General features: G+C 40.5%; 1 protein-coding gene across 1 annotated transcript in view; it reads right to left on the reverse strand.

Moving 5' to 3' along the window:
* The window catches only part of cntn3b (contactin 3b), a 50202-nt gene extending 46754 nt beyond the window's left edge, over positions 1 to 3448 (reverse strand). Inside the window, exon 1 of the mRNA XM_063909793.1 lies at positions 3122 to 3448. The gene's annotated coding sequence lies outside the window, so the exon portion shown is untranslated. The remainder of the gene's footprint in view (positions 1 to 3121) is intronic.
* Positions 3449 to 9478: the final 6030 nt, after the last annotated feature.

Raw genomic sequence — 9478 nt, forward strand, 5'->3', positions numbered from 1 at the left:
ATCCGACTTCGTCATCCCAAATCACTCCAAGAAGCCTCAAGATCCTGAGAAGAAAATCTCCTGGAAATACTTTCTTTGCAAGTTGGCTGTTACACAGTTCATAGCACAGTGTCTCTGCTGATATGATGGATGTTTGCCCCTAAGCACAGCTTCATTCTGCAGCCTGTAAAACATGCAGTGACATTTTCATTTGTGAGCGTTTTCCATCGTAGCTGATTCGTGTCAGCATTAATGGTTCATTAAAAGGCCAAAAGGAATGCCATTTTTTCCCCAAATCATTGTGTAAGAACGGTCACCCTTGCCTTAAAAAATTATAGTTTCGGCGGACAGCTTTTCAGTGGCTCTCGCAGGAGAGCTTAACAGTCTCATGATGCTCCAAAATCCATTTCAGAGCTCAGAGAATTGTATCACTTCTGACCTTCAAAAAAGCTGCACCAGTGTCAAACCTTGAGGAACTATAAGCCGAAGCTTTAGCAAAAATCCCTCCCAACAAAACTCCGGACGCAGAGAAAACCACTCCCTCCGGGGATTCGTGGGACGATGAAGGTGAGATGGCATTTTCTTTCTCCCTCGAAATGATGAGCAAAAGATTGCTCTGCCAAATGTAATGAGGCATCCCACTTTCACCTCCGCAGAAGCTAAACCTAATGGATGTCATTGGCTAAACGCATTCCAGAGTAAATGAGATGACTTCTTGGTTAGCGGGGCTGTTGTTTGGCACATAATTGATAGGAAAGGTGGTTAAAGGCATCCATTTAAAGCCCCCGGAGGGCAGCGTAATTGCAAAAAGAATCCAATAAGAGAGGGAGGCGAGGACAGTTTGTATCACAGGGTGTGCAGGCTCAAGGTTTTGGTATTCAGATCACAAAACAGAGTTGGGAGATCAAGATATATGAGATCCTGCACACACAAGAAAAACTGTCAAAATTGCACAGCAGTGGCACAAAGGGTATGAATTTACTACAGCATGTGATGCATTCATTCCCACTAACTTCTTGTCTTTATGACTTTCTGATGCCATCTCCATTAAATCACTCAGCAAGAGAACCTGGGAGACGAGGATCCGCCACCCGGGGACCGACTCCATCTGAATACACAGCTGCTCTGTGCTTTCGCCAATGAATGAAGAATTCACAATCAACTGTGCACTGATGCCGCCTAATTTACTCAGAGTAACGACAGACCTGAGCAGGGGTGGATTTGAAAAAAATAAGCGAGGTGATTAGGAACTAAACAAAGGGCTTAATATCTGCGTTTCACCAGTGCAGCAAAACTGTGAAAAGAAAAGTATGGTTGGGTATTGGTTGCGTCATCGCTTTGCATTATCTTAGGTGAGAATAAGATGTTTCCACGGCTCATTTAAAACAAAAATGCTTCTCATGTAATTGCACACCCCCCTACTCAACCAGCTGTTACATTAACATTGATGAAAGAGCTGTATGCATAATCTCTCCTGATGTTTCCTACATGTTCCAGGCAAGCTAAAGAAAAGCAAGTAGCCACTTCACACATGTTTCTGACGCATGTATGAATAGGATAGCATGATTTGAACTGTGACTAAGGTCAAGGCTGTATGCTGGGGGACAGCACACGGCGATGAATAGATGTGGAATAAACTGCTTGTGAAATTTCACTCCGGTGAGAAGCAGGTACGTTCAGTGTTCTGCTTTTACATAGCGCTTTTCCAGTCCCCTCTAAGCACTTTTTCATATAGAAGTTATCATAATGCTCATATTACTTTTACTTATGACGCGAATCAAGGAGCTTTCCATCGGTGGATGACAGCTCTACTGAGCCGTAACATTAGGCTCAAATGTAAAGGTCTTCACACAGAGCAAGAAACTGTTCACCTTTACCTTCTTTTTGGATACATTCTAAACATGTAGGGATAAGCATCTCTGCAGGACTCTCTGCAGACAGCTGTGTATTTTCATGCGGAAAAAATAATCCCTGGAAGACAGCCGGACGCCCCCAGTGGATTCCTCCTATGTTAAACACGGCTGCATCCCTCAGCTGCTGCCTAACGCAGGGGCAGGAGAGTAAGTGCACTTAAAGGAGAGGGGAGCAGCGATCCATTTCTCAACCCCCTATCATCAGCCAGGCACATCCCCTGGATCCTCATCCCAGACACAGGCATGACTGGAGGTCAAGCACGAGGAGCAGGAGACACTCACGCAGGCTCTTTTACATTTCTTTTTTTTTAGATATTCAATCCATTTCGCAACCTCTGTTGAAAAGGAATCTGGCTGTGCGGTGTAATTGCCACTCTGGTTCAAATCAAAAGGGCTTTCTGTAGCAAATGGTGCCACAAACTCATCCCCGCACAGCCTCATAGAATAATTTACTGCAGGTCTTCAAAGACACGTTTCACCTCTCATTTGCTCAAAAATATGTGTGAGGGATCTATAAATAAACATGATCAGGGGGAGAGTGATTACCATGCTGAATAGTGGGGTACTTTGAAGCATTTTTATTTTTTTCTTCTGTTGCCGGGTCTGTCCTTTTTGCGGTCTGGGTGGGGAGGGGAAACAAAGTGTAGAGACCACTGATGGCCAACGTATTTGCTTTTCCAGGCAAAATTACACTAATGGAGCTGAGCTATTGCTTTAATGTCTTAAATAACACTACAGGCTGCAACTTCACCGTTGGAGATTGACTTCAAAAACTCGAAATATCAGAAAATTATGACATAGAATCACAAATTGGGGAGAAATCCTAAAACATAGACTATTCATCCGCAGAAATAATTGCCTTAAAACAAGTTACAGAGAGCTTTTCCTCCAGTCCTCCCTCCTGGTGCTCTTTCACTGTGTGACTGAGCAGAGCGGCACCATATGGACTTTGTCCTAGATGAGGGAAATGAGCCACAACAGTAGAATTCCCAGTGGGACCATGCAAACCATTTGAGACTTGAGTAGAAATGAATTTATCAGCAGCATTCATGTGCCCACTATCCGCATGCACACGCTGTCTCAGTGCCCTTTCTCCCATTGTAGATCATAAGATAAAACCACAGGGACATATGCTTATTTAATTATGCAAATCAACTTGAATTTGCAACTAATTTTCAAACAAAGTTCATTACAATAAAAATATAGGGAACTTAAAAAAGCATACTTACTTGGTCTATTTTTTCCTCTTCATTAAACTGCTTTGATTGTATTCCAGTGTCAGTTTTTTTTTTGGTGACTCTAGTGAGCAGATGCCATTTCTCTCAGTAACTCTGGTCCTCTCAGAAGCCAGAGGAGATGCTGATGCTCCGGTTTGCGCTCTGCTCTTAATTCTGCTCCGTCTGTAAGTGCGCCTCTCGCTCCTTGAGGATGGGACTGACTGCAGCCCCTGCCTCGGTAAATCCCACACAGAGTCAGTGAGTTGAGGATGATCCGCGCTGCACCCGGTACGCTCCTCGTATTACACTCCACAAGATGTTGGCAAGAAGCAGAGAGGACAGCCTCTGAGCGGAGAGACACTCACATTGTGCGCATCCCCGGGCTCTGCTCTCTTTGTACGCAGGAAGAAGCGCCCACTGGTGACGCGTGAAAAAAAAAACACCCATCGCTGCACAGTAATGCGCCACCAGCCTATGGGCACCTGCCATTCCTATGCTGGAGGGGAGCGCACACTTGATCTCCCGGATATATGTCGATATTAAAAGCAGAAACCAAGGGGGAATTTTATTTATAGGGTCTTTTTTCACGAGGTGTATATAATATTACAGGACATATAAAGAGAACATCTCAGGAGGACATTCTGAAAATTAGCAAAACCTGATTATTTTTCACAATAACCAAACGGTCTCATCTTAGTTTTACAGTGTGTTGGGGGTAAATTGATGCAGGGGATTTTGTACCATTCTGTTCTGATTTGCAGCTGCTGCTGCTGCTGATCAATAGCAGATGGGGGGGATAATGGAAAAAAGTGATGCATTAGAGAAGAAGGAGGCTTTTAAAAATCAAATAAAAACATCAACACATATTTGTGTAAGATGAAGAATGAGACAACATATTGCATTCTTCAGACACAGCCTTTATGAGAGCAGTGGTCAAATGCAAGTACATGCAATCAAGTGTTACTAGTTGAGGTATTTGTACTTCCAGATAATGCTACTTTATACTTGTACTCCACTAAATATATTTTACGTATTTCGTTAGTATTTACTTTGCAGATTTAGGCTATGCATACAAGATATGAATCAACTTATACATTCTCATATATTATTAAGTGTTAAACTACCAAGTAGTAAATAAAGTAGTTCAAATAAACCACACATGCCCCAAGAGCAACATTTAACGATGAAAACATTAATGCACTTTGGTACTTCAAGTATATTCCAATGCTAATGCTGTTTTACTTTTAATTAATTACAATCTCGACTGCAGGGCTTTCACTTGCACCCTACTATTACTTTTGGAAAAGACTAAGAGTACTTCTTCCACCTCTGACAGAGAGTTAGAGAGAATATGTACTTAATATTATAGTAGGTAATGTGTGGTAGAGCATTACACATTATACATGTCTATGGTGCAACAGACAGTTAAGTGTGATTTTGAAACAGCGTTCAGTCAAATGCTTATTCACATGAATGCTTACGTTACACATCAGAGCTAGTAGAACTTTTTATGCATGTTTGAAACATATATCATGTGACCTCATTTTAAGGAGATAATTACCCTCGTTGTGAATTCTATCATGAATGTAGGACTGAAATTATGAACGTTTTTGATCGTCTTGAGAAATGGAAAGTGGCGCACTACTGCCTCTAGTGACCGAAATGGTTATTACAACAACACAAAAAAGCAAGTCTTTTCAAAGAAGCAAAAAAAAAAAGTGAACTGGACTTCAACCCAAATTGCTCCTGTTGGTGTTGTCCACAGGATTGAGTTATTACATGTCTAAAATATGAAATATGTAATGTAAAGTGCAAAAATAAATGCAATTCCTTATTATTATTAACGTTATATTGATATTGTGAAACATTGAAGCTGTTGTAAAGATTTTAAATCTCGTTAATTTTGCAAAAGTGTCTTTTCCCTTTCTCCAGCCCAGTAATGTAGTTTTTTTCTGAATGTAACTGATTGTTTTTTAATCTGACTTTACACCTTAGTCATATTACGTAATAGTGGGAGTATGTTGTGAAAGCACCAATTATCAAACCTACAATATTGTCTCAATATATTAATATATACCATGGTATTTAACCTTTCATTTAAATAACCCGAGAACACATTTTGACCTTTTCCAATACACAGACGAGGAAACAAAAACAATTAAGTTCAGACTTGGAAAATCCCACTTGCCCCTCTGGGCTTCTGTAATGAACAGTAAGGCTCCTAGGATCCTCACTGCATGATCCTCATTTAATCCAGCATATATCGTCTATATCCTTGATTTATTACCACAAGAAAGTGAAGCAGTCAGTTCCGATACTAAATACATTTGATACTGATAAGCAATATAATGACTCAGTATACTGAATAATTGAAAGAGCCCATTCTTTTTCAGGGTCACCTGCTAAAATTGAACAAGATTTCTTCCCAATGGAGATATCTCACATCCTGTCACAGGAAAAGAAGTGCATATAATTGAAATGTGTGGCTTTGAATTGTGATATGTGCAGAAGTCCAACGAACCCTTTGAATGTGAAGCTCATTGTCTCCCACTTCTGCTCTTTAAGCCATTTCATCCACAACAATCTTCTGATAGCAAAACTGTTTGTAATTCCCATGTTGTCAGCAACTGTGAAAGGGTTCGTGACACTTTTTGTTAAGAGTTGATATCTCTTTTTCAAAACTGCTCATCACATGTGCCAAGCGTTTTGTTTAAAGCCAAGGGAACACTTCAAAGAGTCATTGTCGTAGACCGAAAAAATGAGAGAAGAGTGAGAGCCGCAGACATCCAGCCTCATGTTTCCCCAACTGTCACTCATCACACTAAATAAATCTCCCTATCTCTGTAAAGATAATTGCTGTTAGTTCTATCTAGTGCAATCCATTTGATTGACTTAAATATTAAAATGATGGAGATATGAATATTTAATGTTTCTGGGCACAGGAGCGCTCCGGGGGGTATTCACAGAGACTGATGGGAAATGCAGAGGAGGTGAAATGCCATTAATTAAGGTCATTTCGTATCTTATTGGTTGTGGAGAGGTTTGAACGAGTGGGGGGGTGGGGGGTGGGGGGGTTGTGTTTGAAAGAAATGACAGTTCAAGGTCAGCAGCGATATGAGGCTGCCACTGCCGATAATCCAGCCGCACCCACGGGTAACTAAGGTGGGGAAATGAATAATGAAAACATTCTGCACGTACGAGCGTTTGAAGACCTGAGGAAGTGTCCTGGAAGAAGACACTGTAGGTCAACCCGGGGCTGGATCTTTTACATATCTGAATCTGAACTCTGATGCTTAACATTCAAATGTTGAGGGGACCATGTACATTTCAAAGGAATTATCAGTCAGATCGGAAGTGTCTCAACCAGCTTTAAAATCTTTAAAGAAGATTGTTTAGTCACTTCATTTCGCAAATGTTTTCCCTCTAAACCTTTTAAGTGTCACATTTCAATTTCTGATGAAAGCACAAACGAGTCTGGTGTTTTATAAACCTCTGAACTCTCAATTTCTTTGTGTGGTTTTGGAAAAGTCATTACAGCATGTGTCATATTGCTGTTTTCAGAATACATGGCTGCCTGAAGATGCTACATTTCAGTTGTACTGCTGAGTGTGTTCTTAAAGAAATATTAACAACAACAACAAAAATATTCACAATGTGTACGGTCTTTTTTGGCCTGGACCGCCTTCACACATGTATGTATGAATTGTGACCCAAAATTGCATTTTTAAGTGTGAAATAATAATGGTACAAGCATTTGCTTCAATGCATTGGAGGCATAATAATCACTGGGTCTACATTTCATACTTCTGTGGAGCAGGGTGGACCAAAATGCAGGAGACAGGAACATACAGTAGGCTATAACAAGAGATAATCCTTCGTGGCATGGTCAAGAGAAGGTAAGGAAAAACCAAACAGAACATTCTTTCTGAACACGATAAAAACAACAATCCAACAAAGTCTAAACCAAACAAAAACCAGGACTACAAGCAGGACTAATGAGGGGATGAAGGGTAGGGGTACAGGAGGTCAGGTGGTTGCAGGGCTAATGGTGAACAGGTGAAACTAATTAGGCTAGGATATCAAAAAAGGCGGGAAAACAAATGAAGACAAGCCGCCGGAAACAGAAAGTACAAAAAACACAATCATGTTAACTTGATAGTACTGTTCAAGTCTTTATTTAATCCTGAGTCAAGATCTGACATTGCACAGTTTTCACTTGACTTTTTCCCAGATAAATGAGAAACACCAAAGAAAATCCCTGATTTTGTGTGAATGAAGTGTGTTTGGTTTGACTCAGTTATGAATCTGAAAGCAATGGTTGAGATTCTTCATTCAAATTGCATCTCTTGGGTTCCTCTGCTGTGCATTGCCAAGGGTTAGGGTTAGGGTTACTCTCTGTTTCTTACGAATGTGTAAAATATAAATAGCAAACTAATAATACTAGATGCACATCATTAAGGGATTCTTGAAGAAACCACGTATGGGCCTACACACATGCAAATCAGTTATGATGATGTGTAGGATTGGAAGCTTTACACTTGCTGTTATTTAACACAATACTAAATCCTATCAAGCTGTGTAGCTCCTCTGACAAAATGTAACATGAGTAATAATGATCAATTCTCCCTCTTTTTGTACTTTCTGAAGGACACTGAATGAGGAAAGAAGTAAGGGCAAAAGAACAATAGGATAGTGATCTGAAGGATGAAATGCACCTGAAGGTGTACAGTGCTTCCCGGAGAGATACAACACAGCTTTGACTGAGATTCCGGAGAGTTTTCTGAGCTCTAGGCTTGGCAGCACACAGCACTTCTTTCATTGTTGTTACTGCCAGTTCTCTAAAGTTGGAGGTGTAACAACATCCATTGGCGAGAATAACACTTTATGTTTTATTGGTGCACTTTGGGTCCGTGCTGCAAAGAAAAGCCAAGTGGGTAACACCTCACAGTGAACTTGTCCAAAGGTGGAACAAGTGGAGAAAGTAGAAAAATAAAAACACTAAGAAAGAGAAACCGACATTCTTACTTCCTGTATGATGCTTCCCATCCCATGCAAAAAGTGCAAAGGAGGAAAATCTAATTCCTTACAACTGAAGAGATTGCACAACTTGAGGTAAATGAAACCCCACTGTGTGTAAACTGTATGATAATTGTACAATGAATACAAACACAATAAGAATAAGACACACTCGAGTAGCAGTTATTAGTTTTGTCATGTAATCAATCTTTTATTGTCAAAATAAGGCTTAAATAAACTGGTCAGTTTTGGTCTGCATACTTCTTTGAAGGTGCCACAGAAAGCATCTATCTGGTATTTTAAATTGTTCTCTGATGTCTACAAAGAAGGTATATCACTTTGGTTGATCCAAAAAAGGTCCAGATGCGGTTTTACAGGCCCATTTATAACCCTATGATTTGGTCCTAGAATGAAACAAGCTGAATTGCCTTATTTGGGGGCTCATTTAAATAATGATGACGAGCTCTGCTCTGATTGGCTGGTTCACAAGGAGCAATCCATGGCTGCCTCAGAGCCCACAGAAGTAAGTGAAGTTCGTAAAACTGTGAGAGACGAACCATGGAGGCTATAGGCATCCAACCGTACATGTTTGAGTCTTTATCGGAGGAGGAAACCGATGAATTTGAAGAACAGCCGGTTGGTCCGAGATTTGGAGAGCAACGTTACGGAGTGGTGAGTGTTAGCGTTAGTGTTTCCAGTAGCTGGTGTATGCAAATGTTGGGGCTGGACTACCGCGTGTGACGTCACACACAGGGATTGTTGTAATTCGCCCGTTTTACCGCTGTGATATGCATATTCATGATGTGCACGTGAAGGAGGAAACAATGGTGTTTGAGGTTCACGGTGTGTCAGTTCAATGTACCGAACTCTCCTTATTCAATTATGCCAAGGTAAATACAGTTTTACATTCTATGGCACCTTTAACTAGTTTATCTCCGGTGACATGATGGTGTGTTAAAAGTCCGGATTCGACAGAGCGAAGAAAAGACATCAATACTCAAACAACAAATTCTTGAAAAAGTATGACTCATGTAAGCAGGCCTGAATGTCACACTGTGGTAAATGTCAAGGAAGGTGATAGAAGGCAGATTGAGAGATGATGTTTAAGACTTTTGTCGGAGGAAGTTGTTTTGAATAACACTGATTAAATTAAACTGATACACAAATGAACAACAACTTGAATTGGAAACTTTGTATTACTGAGGTTACTTCCATTCCTCACATATTTAAAAAAGTGCAACCTCTTGCATCATTTTATAGTATTTTCCAAATCAAAAAGTCGGAACAATCTTTGCAGAGAACTCTCATGCCTCGACACGCTTCCTTCTGCAAATCCAAGTATTAATAGAAATC

This window comes from Eleginops maclovinus, chromosome 20, assembly GCF_036324505.1.
Source record: "Eleginops maclovinus isolate JMC-PN-2008 ecotype Puerto Natales chromosome 20, JC_Emac_rtc_rv5, whole genome shotgun sequence".
NCBI lineage: Eukaryota > Metazoa > Chordata > Actinopteri > Perciformes > Eleginopidae > Eleginops > Eleginops maclovinus.